Source organism: Panulirus ornatus, chromosome 8 (genome assembly GCF_036320965.1).
Source record: "Panulirus ornatus isolate Po-2019 chromosome 8, ASM3632096v1, whole genome shotgun sequence".
NCBI lineage: Eukaryota > Metazoa > Arthropoda > Malacostraca > Decapoda > Palinuridae > Panulirus > Panulirus ornatus.
Genome location: NC_092231.1, coordinates 13,599,134 through 13,620,785, shown reverse-complemented (window position 1 = coordinate 13,620,785; position 21,652 = coordinate 13,599,134). Strand labels below are relative to the sequence as shown.

The window sequence follows — 21,652 nt, the reverse complement described above, 5'->3', positions numbered from 1 at the left end:
TCTCTGGGTCTCTAAAACGCTAATTTGCAACAACATGTTTTGGAGTACTTGACTCACTAGTCTACTATAGATATGAAAGATTTCAAAACATTCTGTTGTAACAGTAACATCCATTCACTTTGTATCCTTAACAAAGGTACCTTTTGTAAGCATGAACATGAGAACATCCCAAAGGAAATGATAGAAGTTATGATAAATTCACATGAAAACACATTTATAAAAAAAGGAGAGAAGAAAGAGAATAAAAAACCATTCACTTCATACGGCAATTTAAGGGGATGCATAAAATGATTGCTTCTTAAGGTTCGTAAGCCATCTGGAGTTAGTCAGTGCCATGAGGGAAAGTTTTAGATCTAGACTTAAGGAAGAATATTGTGGAAGAGAAGATCGGATCTTTTATATGGATTATGTGTGTGTGTGTGTGTGTGTGTGTGTGTGTGTGTGTAAGAGGGTGAAAAGGGTATGTGCGTGTTTGCGTGCGCACCTGTGTAATTGATTACCTGTTCGTAATTACCAATTTGCACCACACGGGGAGGGAATCTCATACATTCAAGGGGCTCCATATTTTCTGGTTTCTGTATCATATAAGATTTCTGACATGTGAATGCTGTTCGTATACACACCTTCATCATTCCGTATATCACATTCATCCTCTTTCGATTGCAGTTTCAAGGGAGAAAAACAACGTGAGTATGAAGCAATAACTTTCGTCATACAAACCAGTAAGAAACTCCACTGGGGTAACACAGATTTTGCTTGTTAAATGTTGGTCAGGTTGTAAGGCAGTGAAATGAACCAGTCTAACCCAATCGTGATATATTAGTTTCTTCTTTTTTTTTTTCCTTTTCTCTGTCCTACACAGTATGTAATATATAGCTCACAGTTTTTGAAATGGTTTTCCACTTTTTTCTCCTGTTTTTTGCTGGATTTAAATTCTTATTTTTTGGCAATAATTCCCGTAAGTGTGTTCATTTCAGCAACTTGTCCTAACTAAACTGTCATTGCCTTATTACTGTCATAATTCCCTTCACGAGGCGACGTGTTTCTCCTGTATCACACTCACTACTGGGAACTAGTCTGTTGTGTTTCTGTCATTCGAGCGAGCTGAACTACCCGAAAGTCATCTGACGTTCGTAAACCTATACTTGGACACCAGCGTCAATATCGTCTGGGCTCATTTTTCGTGAGAGATCTAATATATTTTTTTTTTCACTTTAACGTTTCTTATGATTCTTAACAATACTTTACAAAACACCTGCAGGAATGTTAACAATCAAACCTTGTTTCAAAAAGATGATGGACTGAGTGATCGATCGATGTCAACAAGAAATACCTCAATAAGAAAAAAAGAATAAAGTCGTTTAAAACACTCCCTTTATCTCGACTTATGATGGTCATCAATCAACCAGAGGGGAAAAAAAGAATGGCGAGACAGTAAAAGATGAGACCTCAAAATGGAGAGAAAAAGAAAAAAAAATATAGGAAAAACAGAAAAAGTCTTTCTCTTCTCATATCGGTGGTGGAGTTGTCGGAAACAAAACCTCCAGCACAATCGGCCCAGAAGCTGAGGTTTTTCTGCCTCAAAAGAATGAGGTTGTCTTAATCCCTCCTCCTAGTCCTCCTCCACCTCCTTCTCCCCCTCATTCATCACTCCAATTCCTCCTTGCCTCTCTTTCTTATGCTCCTTACTTGTCTGTCAACCAGTTCTCCAAAACTTTTTTTTTTTCAAGGATGGATTTATTGATCTCGTCTTCTGTCAGCATTTTTGCATCTGTATGTCTGGCCACGACTGCGTCGCTGGAACGCCTGTTATTTTCGTTGGTAAAAGCTTGTCCTATCCACATGTTGGCATATAGTGTTTTCTGTTTTATTTTCTTCTTACAAGTCACACTGAAAGCAATAATTCTTTGCTCTGACATGCGTCTATGTTTTTCCTGTGTTATTCTTATTTTGCAGTATAGCTATTTTTTCTTCTGTTGTCTATATCATTTTCGTCTGCACGTGTTTACGTTTTTGAACTTCCTTTCGTCACCTAAGAACTGGCATTTCAATTTACTGGTTTCATTTTTTTCTCTTTAACAGTTCTAATTTTATAAGATTTTGTGATTAAACTCTGAATTTACTAACATCACCATCCACATTTTGACGCTATTCTATTCGCTATCGTGTTCAAGGCACGCGAGACGACCATGCAGTTTAAACCAACGTCAGTCATGCAATATAAAAAAAAAGAAAAAGAAAAAGAAAGGTCATGCAGTTTGTACACACGAGATTTAAAGCGCCACAGACTTAACAACATTTACGTACTGACGTCTTCCATCAAAGGAAGCTAATCACACAGTCTTTTCAAGCAAGTTGCTCATCATGTAACCTCTTCCATGGCAGCCGCTCTACGTAAATGATAACCAAAAAGCGATTAAAAGATCCGACCAACTTAACCACACGTACAATGTACCTAGTGGATCTTGTCCATCCATACAAGTAGTTTATACTCAAGTCCATCGAGGAGTCATTCTTTTAAGTCGCCGCACACGACAGGTTAACCACAGCTGGTGAAACAAGCTAGAGATCCACACAGTTACCCCTCATATGCCACTAACCATGGTCAGTTCTTAAGACCTTCACAAGCCACCCAACTAAGTCACCCCCGTATATTTCCTCGTACACTCCCGCATGCTTCCTCACATTCGCTGCGTCCCCAAGTTACCTTCGCACGTCTGCCTGCCACAATATTCACCCCACATGATCTGCAAGCCATTATGGACGAAATGGAGCAAGTTAAAACTTATGATAACACAGGCGAGAGGATGATGGCCAAACTTGAAATTGAATCCGACGCAGAAGGAGCTTGTGTAGTTAATGAAGCAAGTGAGAAAAGCGAAGAACAGGGACATGGAATATATTCAACACACACACACACACACACACACACACACACAGACACACAGACACACACACACACACACACACACACACACACACATACACGAGTAAGTTTTCGCTACTACTAACCAATGCAAGCAAGTTCTTCTCTTGATCATTTACGACATTCGAAGTCGTAATCTTTATAGCCTTTATATGTATATGGATCTCATGGAATCTCTCTCTCTCTCTCTCTCTCTCTCTCTCTCTCTCTCTCTCTCTCTCTCTCTCTCTCTCTCTCTCTCTCAACTTACCAGTGATACTAACAGAACTATATCATCTTGTTCCTGCAAGTTTCAAAGTGATTTTTTCCTTTCATATCTCTCTATACTCAAGCAAACATTATTTTTTCTTTTAAAAGAAAAAGTGTCAAAGCAAACATATATAGTGTGCTTTGCATTTTTTCTCAGATGACTTTGCAATAGTTCTAAGGCAGGACTTCGCCAGAGGGATCTGTGAACTCAGATCATACCATTTCAAAGGAGACACAAATTCTTCAATGCTTTTCAGTCATGTAAACACGTTCAAAAGTCCCAGTGGGACGCGGCATTGAAGACCGTGGTAGGGGGAAGGACTTCTACATGATTGGGGTTCAGTCTCTTGAACTTTCTCTCCCATTATATAGCTCGTTAATCTTACGTTGCTGTCAACATTCACAATTCTTTTATGTCCCTTCCGACATAATTTTTGCTTCATTTCACGTTATGGTCTCTGGTCCCTCTACCTCTGCAGATTTCGAAGAAATCAGCAGTTGGCTTCGTCCACCTGGTTTAGAAATATGAAGGTCATGATAAAGTCATCTTTTACTCTTCTCTCCTCCTTGGTGGATAAATTCATGCCCTCTGTCCTCTCTTCTGTCATTTGTTCCTTCTGACGATCTTTTTGTTGCCCCACTCCGGACCATCTCCATTTGTGGAAATGGAAACTAAGTTTTGCGCTTGGGAACCAGAGCTCATCACGTCTCTTCAGTCTCCTGCATTTCTTAATATTCTCCGCATGAATACTTTCCATTTTCTTCATCATATACTTAAATGATACGAGGCAGTAGGATATCTACACCTGTGAGACCCCACCTCTTGAACTTTCACTACCATCATCCAGCTGTATATTGTCAACATATACAGTTTCATTCCTTAGCACGTTCCATTCGTCCTCTACTGTGATGATATTGTAGCAATTCTTTGCGCCTTTTCTAACAAGTCTCTTGCTAGGTCTATGGTAGTTCGGTCTTTGCATCTGTCGAAGAACTGGCTATTCACTGTCGCCATCGTCAAACTGGCTATGATACCGGAAGGTTTCTGTCAAGTCACCTCTCACTCTTCTTTCTTCCATAGTGGGCAAATCTACAGCCTCTACTTTCTCACTTTGAGGCAGCTTTCAATTCTAGCACCATCTTTGCCAATCTTCCTCTAGACTTTCCCTATCATCTCTTTGTGCCTCTTCAGCTGCAGTGTCCAAGCCTGAAAAACATATTGTGGTTTTGGCTCACTATAACTTGTGAATGATTTGTTGAACGTTTCCTTACCAAACACCTATATGCAACTCTAATGTTTGGCGGCATATAATGATGACAGATATGATGCAGTGTCGACTCCCGAATCCCGCACACACAGAGAGATTCCTGCTGCTTCTTTCCCGTGAGGTGGTATTCGTATCGTGACCATCTTTCACTATGTTCCATTCTCATTCCGTTTTGTTATTTGGGTTAAATTTCATTAGCCATGAGTCTATCTAGGTCTCTTTGTACGTTGGTGTGATCCTTATTGTTTTTATACTTCTTCCTTGACCTTAGAATCAACCGGAAACATATTCAAGTATGAGTTCAGTCTTTCTGGCGAGGCGTATGCATAGTTCAAGAAGGGAAGTGATCCCAGGACTAAACCTTGAAGCACTCCACTCCCCAGTTAACGTCTACAGAAGCAATCGCATCCATTCATTCCACAGTTTATGTAATCTATACCAGGACACATAGTTACTGTATGGGCTGTAGCCTGCAACAGAGGCAGAGGCCTCTGATAACACCCACATCCACTGCAGCCTATAGCAACAGCTTACAATCTACGGCAATTGAACCTAGTACAATCCACAGCAACGTTGACACAACATACCACAGATATACCTTTCAATCCTCAGCAACAGTCACACACCCTACTACAGTCTACAAGAACAGTCACATCCACGGTAGTCTGCAGCACCACTCGCCCTCACTAGAACTAGCTGTTGCAGCCGATACGTACATCACAGTTCCACACAGTCCAAATTTACACTATTTGCTCTCATCAAGAGGCACAAAGAGTGGACCACGGAGGACCGAGCCCAATACCAGCATCAAATATCGATGAGGAGTAATGGCTGGGGCGGGACCGAACCAACGACCTGAAATAAAAGCTTCGTCAGAACCTCGCTCTTGTTTCCCCCCATAACGACTTGGTTGTTTATCTTAGCCGTACTTAACCGTTCCGATCGAGAGGCTGAGTGTAAACAACGGTAGTGTGTTCTGTGTATTTCTGCAGTTCCTGGTTAAGGTTATGCGGAGGCTTCCTTTCGCCATGGAGATAAAAAGATGCAATTTCTGTTTTGTGTTACATTCAGAGCACGTGGTAAATAATGAAACATTAATTCTTCCATTACCTACACGTGCTGATGTTGACTGTTGGTAACAATGTTACAGATAACCTAGTTATTATTTTGATAACACAGAGAAGAAATAAACAATCAAGGTTGGGTATGATCAAAACTTGCTGCAGTGAAAAAGATATATTATGTCTAAATGGATACATGGTGGAAATGTAGAAAATGAGAAAGAAGAAAGGGAGAGTCTCAGACCATCATACCAAGATCAAGAAGAAGTTAAGTACATAAAAATGAGTATTAAGGTAGCTAGCAGGATAGGTGCAGGGTAGGAAAGTTGACAAAGATGTTATATGTGCCAGATGTGAGGAGAACACGAGGAAGAAGGAGACCGAATTGGAATTAGAAGGTTGGAATGAAAAAAAATGTTTGAAAAATGTTTTGAGCACTCTGCTCCTGAACATACAATAGGGCGTGAGATATGCACGTGTTAGAGTGATATGCAGTTGTCAGGTGGCTGAGCCAAGGAACATAAATTGGTCAAGGGAAACCACGAGAAGTCGGTGGCGTCTGGTCGTGAACGAGGCAGCTATGGTTCTCCGTGCACTATGAATGACGGCTCGAGGGCGGATGTAACGAATGAGGCCATTCCTTTGTCTGTTCCTGGAGATGACTTGCCAACGCTGGAAACGGCGACAGGTATGAAAGTAATAAAGAATGTATATATATATATATATATATATATATATATATATATATATATATATATATATATATATATATATATATATATATATCTTACCTTTTTTTTTATACATATTCGCCGTATCCAGCATTAGAGAGGTAGCATCAACAACAGATAACTGCGCCATAGCGAGAAAAATCCTCTCTTGAAAAGGAAAAACAGGAGGGGAGCAGTGATGTTTCACTGAAATACCAAAACATAGAGCTAGAGGGCTGTGACTCACTTAGGGCTCATGGTTCTGATGATGTTTCTCCATAGGTACTGATGTCGCGTGTGGATACGCTTGAAACACCGCTTGAAATGCTATTCAGTTTCGCGCTAGAGGAAGTTGACGTTCCAGAGGATTGGAAGTGGGTACCTGTTGTACCTGTCATTAAAAACTGTGACTGGAACATTGTGATGAAATACAGACCTGACGAGTATCGTCTTGAAAGCACTTGCCAAGATAATCATAGAGTAGTTGATAACAACTTGCAAAGCATGAACTACGTAAGCGGGAGGAAACTCGGATTTAAAGAAAGATCATCCATAAAAAAAAAGGATAGAAAAGATGAGTTCTAAGAGAGGGTGAGCTTTGCTTTAGTCAAAGGAGAACGCGGGATAGATTGTTTTAAACTGGACTGTCAGATAGATACAGAAGCTGGATCAACAGACAGGAATATGGGATGAATGTTATCATGATGGTAGGGAATAAAAGACACATGTTAGAGGAGCCTTCAACATCGTCTCTAACTTACTGACGGTCTGCGGACGATGCTAACTTCGAAGTTCCTCTCACACACACATAATCCTGCAGCTTGTCTTCTGCTGCATAATATCCGTATGGAGGCATTCTTTGCCTCTCTCTCTCTCTCTCTCTCTCTCTCTCTCTCTCTCTCTCTCTCTCTCTCTCTCTCTGCGTGTGTGTGTGTGTGTGTGTGTGTGTGTGTGTGTGCGTGTGTGTGTGTGTGTCGTATATCTCACGTTCTTGTTCACGAACAAGAAATATCATCTTACATATAACCAAACAAAAGCCTATGCAACAAGGCCATGCCAATAAGATTCTCAAAACACCAGTATACTTCTACAACGGCAGCCAAGACTCATCATTCTCCTCTCCTCCTCATAACGTCAGAGTAACGATATACAATGTGTACTCTCTGAACCATGGGTCTTGATGACGTCTGCAGTATAACGTTCGTAGTCAAAAAAAAAAAGAAAAAATCTGTAGGCAAAAAATAGGGGAAGGAGGAAAGGCTTGGCTCATTTCTTACCTCGGCTCTGACTGGACAGGTCGAGACAAAACCAGTGTAAAGAAACTGAAAAAGGAAAAAAAAGAAAAAGAAGAATCAGTTTATTTGTCGTTGTTGTTTGTCGAGAATGGTGTAAAGTGTTTGTTGCATGTTGACTTGAAAAGATGAATAAGACTGTGATATGGTTCGGCAGGTGAATATTTACGGTCAAGATATCTCTCTCAGAGAGAGAGAGAGAGAGAGAGAGAGAGAGAGAGAGAGAGAGAGAGAGAGAGAGAGAGAGAGAGAGAGAGATACGTATAAGCCTTCCCTTTTCTCGCAGTTCTTCGCCCCCCCCCCCCCCCCCATCCCCATCAGATACTGCTGCCGCATCTTAATAACTATGAGCAGCCAAGCAGCTGGAGCGAATCACTCACCAAAACTTTCGTCTCCGTGTCAGAAAGTATCATTCCTTCAGCAGCGCTGTCCGAAGTATATACATTATACGGATAGAAAAAAGAAAAAAAAGATATCTAAGATACCAACCTCAGCTAGGCTTGATAGAACCTATCAGTTGAAGGTCACGTCATCGGATATATATATATATATATATATATATATATATATATATATAGAGAGAGAGAGAGAGAGAGAGAGAGAGATAACTGAAGTGAACGATGCCTTTTAACGAAGTACAAAAAAAAATCTCTCTCCAGTTTTCTGGCACGATCAACGATCGTTAGTTGCCTAGCGATTTTAATAAGGAATACCAATCAACCCTTTAAGGAAAACAGCTGCACGATTTAGAAAAAAAACTAGCAGTGTTTACCCCTCTGCCAGGGTAATCATAGTCCAGTAATCCACTGGTGAAGAGTCGCACTCCAGCCAGCGATAAATAATCAATACTCGAGGAAGAAGCCCTCGTCCTCCAACTCCCTCTAGTGGAAGAAACGAATAAAAGGCTATACTAGTCCATGTGACTCCAGCAGCTCGACGAGGTTTGGAAAGGTTTCTAAATCACTGGTAATTGACGGTAGTCACGCCATATTACGTCTGACCGAAAGCCTCAACTGGAGACAGATCCAGTCATAGAATACGAAGCTGCACGGGGTTCAGATATATATTTTTCCCCCCCGTCAACTTATTTCTGATTGAGTAGCGAATTTATCATCTTGGCTCATAATACGTGTTTCAACTGCAGTGAGGCAGATCATAATCAAAATTCATCTGGCATTGTGTGGAATTTCACCTCATCCCTATTGACTCTGCTTCAATCCTTGTTCAGAGAGTGCGTTTACGTAGGGATTTTGGGGGGACTGATCTTATCGATGACAAACTCGAGCTTTTATGGAATGAGTGGAAAAAATCACGTTATTCAAGTTATAGGTTCAGAGTGCTGTAAAGGTAGATTCTTGTTCATGGGTCAGACAAGGTACATTTGAAACGCATGCATTCGCAAGGTGTTGAAAAGATAGACTTCAGAAAGACTATCAGAAAGATAAAGGCCATCCACATCCATAAAGACAGATGTATTCTTGAATTTGCTTTGGTGTGGAATTATACCATTTTACAAAGTCTAAGGAAGAAAATTCCAAGCATTATGAAACCTTTTATTGCTACGATGAATATAATGATGATTTCCCATTGTAATGATATTGATTCACCTCTCTCAATACCCGATGGGGAAGCAAAGAGTATGTGGACATCATGAACAAACAGGTTGATTGTATCCGTGCAAATTGAACAAATCTACATAACAACTGGTAAAATTTCTCGGTCATATATCCACACAAAGCCTCAGCCAGGTTAACTCTCTCGGTTACTTGACCACAAAAATTTCAAATAAAAAAAAGTTCCCCAGACGAAGCTTTACAGAATGATTTTCGCGAGTCAAGTTTTCTGGCCTGTCCGACTGCAGAAAAAAAAATCTTTATCAAAGGTATAGTTCTTTTTTTTTGAAAATTTTTGGCGTGTGGGAAGCGTAGCAAAGTTTCTGGACCATTCGACCACAGAAAATCTATATCACGCTTCTGGACTGTTGGTCAAGGGGAAGTCTGAGACAGGTAAGGATGCTACGCTCGTCTGATCAAAGGATTCTCAACCAGGATAAGATTCCTTGGCTAGTGTGACCACAAGAAATCTTTGCAGTGTTAGCTGTGTAAAAAAAAGAAAAAAAAATAAGCTTTTCCAGATTTTCACCCTCTGATTTTCACCCTCTGTCATTACATCTAAGTAGACTTAATGTCTATAAACAGTAAGTCACAAGGTTGCTCAAGAAACAAAGTTGCGTCAAAAAGAACATCGGAAAAGTCTGCCAAACAATAGATTCAGATCCGGAAGTAATTATCGTTCTGAAGCTTTTGCCTGTAGCGAACTTGATACACATACAAGAAATTTCCCAACTGAAAACAAGATGCTGGAAATGCAAAAGACAGATATGAGAAGAAGAAAAAAATTACAGCACGTAAGCTATACTGAATGTCCGATGCAGACAACGAGGAATTAAAGAAAATGTAGAAGAAGAAGGTATAGAATATGAAAGGGTGCTGGGTTCAGATATACTCTTATCAGGGCGTTCAATGATAACATTAAAGAGTAAAAGTTAGTAATCCACCCATTGATGTGAAAACCTTGGATGTGCAGTTAACGGTCAGGATGTGCAGTTAACGGTCAGGATGTGCAGTTAACGGTCAGGATGTGCAGTTAACGGTCAGGATGTGCAGTTAACGGTCAGGATGTGCAGTTAACGGTCAGGATGTGCAGTTAACAGTCAGGATGTGCAGTTAACGGTCAGGGTGTGCAGTTAACGGTCAGGATGTGCAGTTAACGGTCAGGATGTGCAGTTAACGGTCAGGATGTGCAGTTAACAGTCAGGATGTGCAGTTAACGGTCAGGGTGTGCAGTTAACGGTCAGGATGTGCAGTTAACGGTCAGGATGTGCAGTTGACGGTCAGGATGTGCAGTTGACGGTCAGGATGTGCAGTTAACGGTCAGGATGTGCAGTTAACGGTCAGGGTGTGCAGTTAACGGTCAGGGTGTGCAGTTAACGGTCAGGATGTGCAGTTAACGGTCAGGATGTGCAGTTAACGGTCAGGATGTGCAGTTAACGGTCAGGGTGTGCAGTTAACGGTCAGGGTGTGTAGCTAACGGTCATTTTCCTCACATCACTAATGGTATGGTTCACGATTCTCATTCCTGTGTCTTGATGGATAGGTAGATAATGATCACCCTTTCCTTGTAGGGTGTGTCAGTAAGTAATCTCAACTCCCCCAGCCTGGTGAAGTGTCTGTGAGTGGTTTGTACTCCTCAGTCACCGGTCGTCAAAGGATTATTTTCGAGTAAATATAATGCCAGAACAGATAGATATTAAGGACTCGATTATGAGTTGAGATAGAGCAGCTTTATCCCAGAGAAGGATTAATATCTACACTATCTGCCTATCACAGTGAAAATTCAGATAGTTTCACAGCCAACATACGAATAAACTAATACAAGTTTGTGTTATCATCGTGTCTATCAACTTTGCTTGAAAAGAATGGTCCTATAGTCTCGTTGGCAATTTTGAATGTTTTAAATCATCCTATGTGGCGCGTCTTCATTTCAAAAGCGGATATACATACCAATACTTATGCATGTAAGCAACTACACTTCCATCCATACATGCCTGTATACATAATTGCCCACATGCAAATGTATATACGTGCATACAAAAAAAAAAAAAGAAAGATGGTTAGCTAAACAAGATTATATCGGACGGACCTTTCATTGCCTCTTAGGTTTTGAGGATTTTTCATCCTGGAATCCTCAAATGCTGAGAAAATCTTGACGAACCTTCTGAGTTAAGCAGGCTTGCTCCCAGAGCCCCAAGCGTGCCTTCGTATCTCAGCGAACGTCTTGTGTTGGTCTTACGTGCTTTCTGCGATAAGGTTTGAGAAATGCGCAAGTATCCTTATCGAAGCCAGGCCTTGATTGGAGAGAAAGAGAATGGAAAGAAAAAGAAAAAGGAAAGAAACAGTGTATAAAAAAACTCTAAAAAGCTTGTCTTTTCAAAAAGGGACAAGTCGTAGGAACTGAAAATGACGTGAGGCAGTAAAGATTGCCAACCTCGCTTGTAGGAGAAATTAAACAGACATCCCAACGGCCAATTCTCGAGTTGCCAAGTGCTACATAGTGATCATGCGATGGAGAAGAGGCTTGCCGAGTGGTGCGTGATGCAATCAATAGCAGAGACTCGGAAGAAGCTAGCATTAGGGGAGCACATAATGAATTAATGTCTACGACAGAGAGAGAGAGAGAGAGAGAGAGAGAGAGAGAGAGAGAGAGAGAGAGAGAGAGAGAGAGAGAGAGAGAGAGAGAGAGAGAGAGAGAGAGAGAGAGATTATCGATAATGGAACAAAAGGAAATTAAGTCAATTTGTATATGGGTGACTTCTATCGTGGTTAGCGTTACTGAACATGTGTCACACATTCGGCCAGGGTTCGAACCCAGGGCAAAGCTGTACGGCCTGCAACTAATTGAAGTGCATTTACTCCTTTAGAGGAACGTCGGCAAAAGATATATGTGTCAGAAGTGGAGGGGACAAGGAGAAGTGGGAGACCATATTGGAGATGGAAAAATGTAGTGAAAAATATTATGAATCATCAGGGCCTGAACATGCAGGAGGGTGAACGGCATGCACGGGATACGAGTGAATTGTAACGATGTGGTATGCAGTCCACTGACGTGTTGTCAATGGACTGAACCATGGCATGTGAAGCTGCCGGGATATGAAAGGCCTGTGGGGCCTGGTTGCAGATAGGGAACTGTGGTTTTGGTGCACTACACATGACAGCCACAGAAGGTATGTGAGCGGATAAGGCCTTTATTTGTCTGTTCGTGGCGCTTCTTTGCTAAGACGGAATGAGAGAGAACAAGTATAATACATACATACATACATACATACATACATACATACATACATATATACATACATACATATATAAATATATACATACATACGCACACACATGCATATATATATACATATATGAGATGGCCATGATTAGGGCGTTTAGTTTCTTGTGCCGTCTTATATGACGTAAGTACGAGGTATGAATGATCAACTGGAAACTTTCAGCATCGGAACAAGGCTTCGAGTTTCATAAGAGGCGGAGCTGCTAATGTAACACGTGATCTCAGACAAGAGCAGACGCTCGGGCGATACCAAGCATATATAATGCATTGGGGTCATACCGTCACTTACACATCAAAGGAGAAGCGGAAAAGTCAGGAGGATTCTCAGATGGAGACATGGGTGGAAACTGAGATGTAGATGCATTAACCTTTTTCTACTTATTTCCCAGAGTCACGTCACTTCGATAATGAAATGATATCCAGAGACGAAGCCATGATGCTGAGACGAGACGACCTGTGTGGCGGAGCGAGAGAAGATGGTGGAAATTTGCGAGATGAGGAAGACGGCAGAGTTGAGTCATGAGCGCGGGAGGGAATTGCATTATTTGTTGGGGAAGAAAAAAAAAAGATGAAGATCGCTGATGCAATAGGAGAGGAGGAGGGTGGAAGGACAGGACCTGAAGGGACGCTGCTGCTGATAGAGATGGCGGATTATCCATCAACAACTGAGGAAATGGACCGACCAGACAGAGAGCTAGAAATAAGAGAAGGGAGTGAAGACAGGAAAGCAGTAAGAGAGGAACTTGGAAGCTGTGTTAGACTTTAACTTTCGGTATATCATGGACGACAGCGTAACTGTACAGGATTCCCCAGTCTTTCGTCGAGGAGGACCAGACTTTGTTTAAGGTTCCAGTCACGTACAAAAGTCCACATCAAGGCCGAGCCTTAACTGAAATATAGAGAGAATTATGAAAGGGGGGGAAAAAGACAGGAGAAAGTATTTATACGAATTCTGGTGAAAGTGAAAAAAAAAACCTGTCTTTTGAAATGTACCTGGAGCCTCTAACGAAAAGAAAAAAGAAAGAAAAATATTCATATACGAAGATCTATAAACTTACTGTATGGCGAAGGAGGTGCAAATATAGTATCAGACGTAGACTTGAAGCTGAATTATTGTATGGCATAAAAATATCTAAGAAAAGAAGTCCGATGTCAGGAATCATCTAGGTTCTCAAATGTATCTAGAATGTCATTAGGGTCTCCAGTGAAGTCTTCACAGCGTATGATGTGTCTCTCTTTTTTTTTTTTTTTTAATTTCTGGTGACGTCTGTCGTCTCCCTGGAGAAATTAAGATCATGAGAGAAGAAGAAAAAAAAAATTAGCATCAGAAGAAAATGAGGTTGACGTTAGAAGATGACGAACCTCATTCCAGATCTATGATAAGTTTCTCATGAAGATCTGAGCTAAGCAGGAGACCATGGTTGGTGTAGTGCCAGACAAAGAGAACTTAACGTTATAGAGATAAACTTACGTAGAATTAAAACAAAACCACTCGTACTTAGCGGTAAGTACCCATATGAGATCAAGGAACTTACAGTAAAATTTTAAGGTAAACTCATCATCAAGTTCTAGTGAGCTCATTATCAGTAAAAAGTGAGCTGAAATGAATCAGAACGTACGGAAAGATCAAGGCGAGCGCACTCACTCCAAGATACCGTAAAATCAAGGCGAGTTCACTCAATGCAGAAGACCTCAAGACCAGGCAAGGCCATCCGGGTAATTAGGCAGTATTTCAATTATCATCATACGAGTCAGGGTAAGCTTATTCATTAGCCACGATTTAAATCTGATGCATGCTTAAGCTCGCATATGAACCAAAAGTCTGACGATCACAAGCCAAGGTCAACCCGAAGAAGAGGAAAGATCACAATTCAAGCCCAAGGGAATAATATCCAATACTGCTTACGGAAGTCAGTATTAGGGCAACGTAATATTGAATATTCCTCAAGATATCATTATCAGGGCCAAGGCCTGCTAGAAAATTAGATGCTGAGAGTGACGTAGAGATTACCTCGTTCATCTGCCAAGATCTCCGTCCATATCGGACAAGAGCATGGGTAATGTTCCTTAATTCCAGAAGAAGATTATTGGCTGGAAGTCCAATATTCGGGGAAATTATACACGACCATTAGCCAAGATCTGAGCATCGGGTCAAACTAAGCTCGAATTCATGGCTCAAATAGTTAGACTAGAATTCAGTGTCTTGGACGTAAAAGGTCGATAGCTGGCGGTGGTGATGTCGACTTTAACGCAGTCTCAAGGAGACACTTACCACCGAGTCTCTTCCGTGGGAGACTGGCGTCCTCCTCCTGAGGGGCTGCTCCAGACCTGCCCGTCGCTGCAGACTGGTTCCTGTCCTTCAGCGCATGTCAGCCACAGACAATAACCTTGACTCCTGTCATACACCCTTATCACCTTCTCTCATGCGAGACACTTACCACTCCCTAGGCACCATCACGGAGCCTTCTTTACGCGTTATTCACTCATTCATTCCCATCATTACTCCATTTCTTTTATCTTCATTATCCCTCCGCGTTCACCACCATTAACTTCCAGTGTACCATCATTAAGCTCTTTTTCACACACCACAGCAAGCAAAGCTTCCCATTTACTGCCGATAACCCTCATGCACTCATACACTAGTGTTAGCTCTTCTCATGCACCATTATCAGCCCTCCTCATTCACCACACTCAACCCTCCTCATGCACCAAACTCGACCCTCCTCATGCACCACACTCAACCCTCCTCATGCACCAAACTCGGCCCTCCTCATGCACCACTATCAACCCTCTACAGGGGCTCTATCAACACTCCTCAAGTACCATTCTAACCCTCGTCAAATTCCACTGACATACTTCCTCATGCACCCGTGTTCTGCTTTTTGCAGTTCTTATCTGCCACCTCGTGACACAATATCAAGCATTCTCATGCACAAGAATCAGGCGTCTTTATATCCCACTGCTAACTCTTTTCGTACACCACTATTAACCGTCTTCATGCATGATTGTCAAACCTCCTCATGCACTAGGATGATCCTGCTCATGCGCTGATATCAGATCTACTCATGCACATCGATATTAAGCCCACTCATAGACCAGCATCGTACCTGCTCATAAACACATACTAACCCGACTCATGCACCAATATCAAACCTGTTTATGAACCGATATCAACCTTCCCCGTACACCACCACGAAGCTTCCTCACGCACCATCTTCAAACCATATCATCCATCGGTATCAGAACTATTGATGAAACCACTTCTACCCCTCAGGCATCATCATCACTGACCTTCAACATGTATCACCATCTTCAATGGTTTACGAATAACACTTACAACATATACTACCTTTAACTTTCCTACTACACCACCTTTGTCCTCCCGCCCTACGGCCTCTCTCACACAGGAACACAGGAACAGACCCTGTTCACTTATTAGCTACCGTAAACCAATACGTCATCATCAGCTCGCCTGATACAGGGGAAACTCAATAGGACTGGAATTCTGCCGACGTAACAGTGGCATTTAAATAAAGGTAATAGGCCCTTGCCCGGTGTTTATTGTCCACTGTTCATACAGCATTACTGACCCTCATCACTCTACATTATTCATACGGACCGTATATCATGACTGATCCTCTTCATCCACCACCACTCATCTCTCTCACTCACGGCCACAAACGCTCCGTCATGTACATACTACTATTCACTTGGCTCATACGTCACCACATACTTCTCTCATGTGCCACCCCTTCACTTGCCTCATACGCTAACACGAGCCCTCTTCATAAACCTGGGCATTGACCCTGGTCGAGCGAGAGGACACACGAAGCAGAGAGAGCCTTCCACACTCATTAGTGCTTCGACAAGTGGCGCCGATGGGGATGCTAAGTTCCTTTCCACGACACTCCATCCCTCGACCTGAAAGTGAAGCAGTACGAGGTTGTACGCCTAAGAGGTCGCTTACCCTCGTTCTCCTGATCTCGAGGCAGCCGCTGAAAACTCAGTTTCTCAGAACTGGTCATCACGTTTATGAATATCACAACTCCATCCCTCACAAGAACTGATATATTTACCAGTTACATTTACACGTATACTCTGAGTTTCAATGTATGTGCTCAAGTAAAACGTGTTTCAAAAGAGCGTTCTTTATTGCACTAGAGAATGAGGAATTCAAACAAATATCTAGTATTGTGATACTGGAGGTGTTTTACTTCGGAGATCAGAACCACAGTGGCTTACATTTTGCGATATTCAATTATCACCTTGTACAGTACTGTTCGGAGCACTGATGTGCCGTTTATAAATTTTTCTTTCATTAACGATAACCGTTAAAGCATCGCTGTCTTTATATTCGATTATTACTGAAGCCATTCCCGGGTTAGGTGAAGCTGATGACGCTTAACTTACAATGATAGACTGCAGAACATATAGATAGTGCTGACAGTGATAACTGAATGGTATCGAAGAGGAGTTTCATCTATTTTTCTCGTAGGGTAATAGATACGTAAGCTTGCGCGAGAAATGTTGAAACATGAATACCTTCACCTCCTTAGTTTCATTTCATCTCTCACTGGTCTTAATCATATTGAACGGAATGTGAGTCTTAGGACAATAGTAGTAATTTCTAATCCAAATTCCTTAAAAAACCTAGATACGGAGAAGTCCCAAGAAGTTCCCTTTTACATGCATTATAAAAGGTGCTGGATATGTAATTCTTCACTGCATATTGATGATAATTTCTTCCTATTTCTCAAGGAGCTGCGCAGTCACTCGTCCCGTTACGAGAAAACACATGTATCAAACCATAAAGAAATCTTAGTTGTGTTGATGTCTGAACAGCATCTTGATACTAAGATATCGCCCTGATCACTGGAGAACTGCCGAGCTCTCTGCATTTCTCCTTTCATAAACTGATGAACCTTCGGTCACACAACGTAAGCACACATGAAGAACCCGCATAGACAGAAAATTCTTAGTATTCGATTTCATAAGAGTGTAATGTCGTACTAGCCTTTCTTTATGGCACTCTGTTTGTGAATTATTATCTGTGACGTCCTCGTTTGGTCGTTTTGTTTGTTAAAAAATGTGAACTCTACTTTGTAGTTACTATTACTCAGTTTGGGCCAGCCAGTTATCCAGTCAACCAATGCAACCATCTAATGATCCAACTAGCCCAACCAACCCAGCCTAGCTGAGTAGCCAAATAACCCAGCTGAACCAGTTAGCCAGTCAATAGATCAGCCAGCGATGTAGCTAGTTAACCAGCGATCCAACTAGTCCAATGGGCTAATCAATGACTCAGCCAGCACAGCCAAGCCAGACAACTCATGACTCAACCTGCCAACCAATAATTCCAGCCAGCCAACCAGCGACACCAGTCAGTCAACCAGTCGCTCAGTTGGCCAAGCCAGTCAGGCATTCAGTGATCCAATCTGCCCAACCAGTCAACAAGTGGCCCAGCCAGCCAACCGCCACCCCATCCAGTTGACCAGATAGGCAACCATCTAGAAACCCAGCCAAGCAAGACGGAAAAAAAAATAATACCTCCCCTTCACACCAGTTATGGAATCTGTGTGTTTTATCTTGCATCCAGATGGAAGAGGCGGATCAAAGAAGGTAAACTCCACAAAAAACAAAACAAAAACGCATCGGTATTGCATAAGACACATGGCATACACACAAATTATGAATGAAAAATATTCTCTTCTCTTCAGCGGCCTCTGGTGGTTTTTTGCTTCTGTGATGAAATTGGAAATGGCAGCGCCAAGATACAAGGCTTCCGCGTCCAGAAGCAGCGGCGAAGTCCTGTTTTTTCTCTTCACGGTCATGTGAACTATGTCGCCTATATGTTTGAACAACGATTGAATTTTTTTTCTCATCTCTTTTTCTGGCTTCTAGTTCCGGCTTTTCTTTCTATTAAAAGATTTATATATCTTGTTGCTCGAATGTTTTGCAAGAGAGATGGGACATTTGGCTCTTTTTATCATTACTGGCGTCATATATGTAACAGAACTAACGATATATATATATATATATATATATATATATATATATATATATATATATATATATATATATATATATATATATATCGCACGTACACATTCTAATATAAATATCAGCCATATTCAATCTTCAAGCTATATTCAGCGTTCTGTACATACTAGAAGTATGTGTTTCTAAGTCGAAGGAAACGTATGATGACTCGAGCATGGAACGTACACTACACCAGCAATGCTCCCAACTTAAAGATAAAGTTTACGAGTCTAAAATCATCATCATGACGTATCTGCAAACCTCGTCGTGAATCCTGTATATATCTTGAGTTCTGACAAATGGTAGAACATTTTCCTAATATTGGTCTTGGAGAAAACGTGGATAGATTTACTTTTCTATAAATGCAGAAAATAGATGAATAAAAAGAAAATCTGTTTCAGGGAAATATTCTTTTTTCTTTTGTACTGGAAGCTTGTCTGAGGAAGTAAGGCAATTTATACAATGACATTCATTTGTTAAAAGGTAATTTACATAAAGCGATGACAAAAATTCTCCTCTTTAGCCTCGTGATTCATACAAGATTTACCTCGTCAGCTAAACCTTGATGCGAATTAAGTGAAATTTACATACTTTATCTCGCTATCAAGATTTTTCCTTTGATGTTCCTCATGAAATGATAGACGTGCTTGGCCAACCCTTCTACTGAATGTATCTCAAACACCAGAATACGTCTTTCATTAGTATCTTAACGGGAACATATCAAGCACTATTTTTGCAAACGAATATACAGTACTTACAAAGATACGTCGAGCAGTTTGATCACTTGCTTAACTTGTGTAGCTCTGGGCTGCCCTCCAGCATGCAGTGATCTGATTTTGATTGGTTACATACGTGACCAGTTATCATAAGATTAACGCACCCTACCTGTGGAGGAGAAAAAATAGAGAAAACCATTAGATACGAATCTCATTACACGTGTGGTCATTATAGTCTAAGTGTAATTTGATAATGGGTTTGTGCCATTAGGAATAATGAACGTGAAAACATTAAGGAAAAATATAATTGTATGACACTGTTCAGTGTATCCTGTAAGACTGTGGCCATAGATTGTGGTACAAAGAGTCTCATATCCTCGCTATCAGTAAAGCACAACAGTGGTTTTGAACGTTAGAATTATTGAAAGGATTCTTTAAATATAACTCAGCGTAGGAGGACAGTCTTTGTACTGACGCTGAGGGTCGTCTGATAACTCAGAAGTGAGATATTTTGAGACTTGTGTCAGTTCTTAAAACTCGACTTGCCGGATTGTTTTTCGTGATATGGATAAATCCTGTAGAGAATTTTTGGTGTCAGAGTGAACGACTAAAATGGACCGTTCTTCTGTTATTCTGGGATTCTCGTAATCTGTAGACAAATCTGTTTCCATATGAGTGATATATATATATATATATATATATATATATATATATATATATATATATATATATATATATATATATATATATATATATATTCTTCAAAAGGTCTTGTAAAGCCTTCACTGGAACGTGTCTAATTTTAGATCAGTAGTCAACATGTGTGAAATATTCTTTACCTTCAGTCTTAACAAACGTGTGTGTGAGAGAGAGAAAAGAAAACTTGAAATTCAGAAGGTGGTCTGAGGTTCACTCGGGACACGTAATTCCATTACATTTTTCTACACGAAAGTGATTTATTTTTCCACGGTTACAAAAAGCCAAGAAAATAGCAAAGAAACTCTTTTCCGTGACACGGGATATCAAGTTATCGCAACGCGTCCACTTACATAAATTCTCTTCTACTCAAGTCTGTGTTGCTGGATGGTATAAGTTTAGCAGTTGCTATAGTATTCCTTCGAAAACATCCGCCATATGATTCTACTCACATTATTCATAATACTTTCAGCTCTTTATGCTCTGCTGAATATAGCTATATAAGGACATTGTGAGAAAATGAGTCTTTGTTTAGATATGCCTCTGAAATTCTAGTCAGATAGAAGGATTGGATTGGATTAGATTATAAAATTTAGGCTTATAAGCCAAGCACATGAGTATCTAAGACTATTCAGCGCTCTGTCAGATAGAAGGGCTGAGATAAGTAACTGTTTTAGTCTTATATAAAAACAAAGAAATCCTCAACGCTTTAACGTTTATAAGTTTCAAGACCCTTACATCTATCATTATTCCTTCGTTCATCTACCTGTTGCATTTAGTATTCACGCTCAGTACATTAACGGCTTAACACAGAGCTGAAAGTTTTTTTTCCACAACACACAGGCACTGTGTGTGTGTGTGTGTCAGTGACTTAATTTTCACTTTTCGGGGTCATAGGAGACTCTGTAATTTGTTCTTCCTCCACCCATTAACTCGCAACACAGGCGACCGTAGAGTATAAGTGCTACGTCCACCATAAATACAGGCTATGAACAATGGGTGATGGATTCTCTATGCAATTAGTTCGAAGCTTTTCCGGGCATTGCGCAAAGCCTTACAAGACTTTGGTTAGTTGGTTGTTCACGAAAAGGAGATTCGCGATTATACGAGAACGAAGCATAACAGCTGAACAGAGAATGCACCGTACGCCAGGCCTAAGTACCTCTCCAGGCAAGAGGAGGAAGGCTCATGGCAACACGTGAGCGAAGAGAGGAAACGAAGGACCGGGGCAGGACGAGCTCACCGGCGGCTGGTTTTGTCGTGCTTATTGCCCCTTTAAGGAGCCTAAGTGCTCCATCGAGTCTTAAGCAACGCATTATTCTTAACTTGAGACACTGACGTAAGATATCTTGGATAATGTCATGTATTACTTATTAGGTTATATATATATATATATATATATATATATATATATATATATATATATATATATATATATATATATATATATATTCTTTTTTTCATACATATTCGCCATTTCCCGCGTCAGCGATGTAGCGTTAAGAACAGTGGACTGAGCCTTAGAGAGAAAATTCTCACATGGGCCCCTTCTCTGTTTTCTCTTTTGGAAAAGTAAAGATTGGAGGGGAGGATTTCTAGCCACCGCTCCCTCCCATTTTATTCTTCTACGACACGTAGGGAATACTGCAGCTTCAAGTCTGCGTTACAATCAGCAGCTGAGAACTGACGGACTTCTCTGGGATGAGAAGCTGCTCGAGAAAACTATCCTTCTTTTCGTTCACTGACGATGATGGTACAACTTCGCCGAGGGTGACTTTCCGCTCGAGGTGTAACTTCAT

General features: G+C 41.0%; 1 protein-coding gene across 3 annotated transcripts in view; it reads right to left on the bottom strand.

Moving 5' to 3' along the window:
* Positions 1 to 21,652, bottom strand: part of LOC139749835 (allatostatin-A receptor-like) — a 321,402-nt gene that overhangs the window by 125,719 nt on the left and 174,031 nt on the right. The window contains exon 3 of one of the 3 annotated variants that reach the window (XM_071664140.1): positions 19,200 to 19,326. The exons of the other annotated variants lie outside the window; for them this stretch is intronic. The gene's annotated coding sequence lies outside the window, so the exon portion shown is untranslated. The remainder of the gene's footprint in view (positions 1 to 19,199; positions 19,327 to 21,652) is intronic. 3 annotated transcript variants of the gene reach the window in all.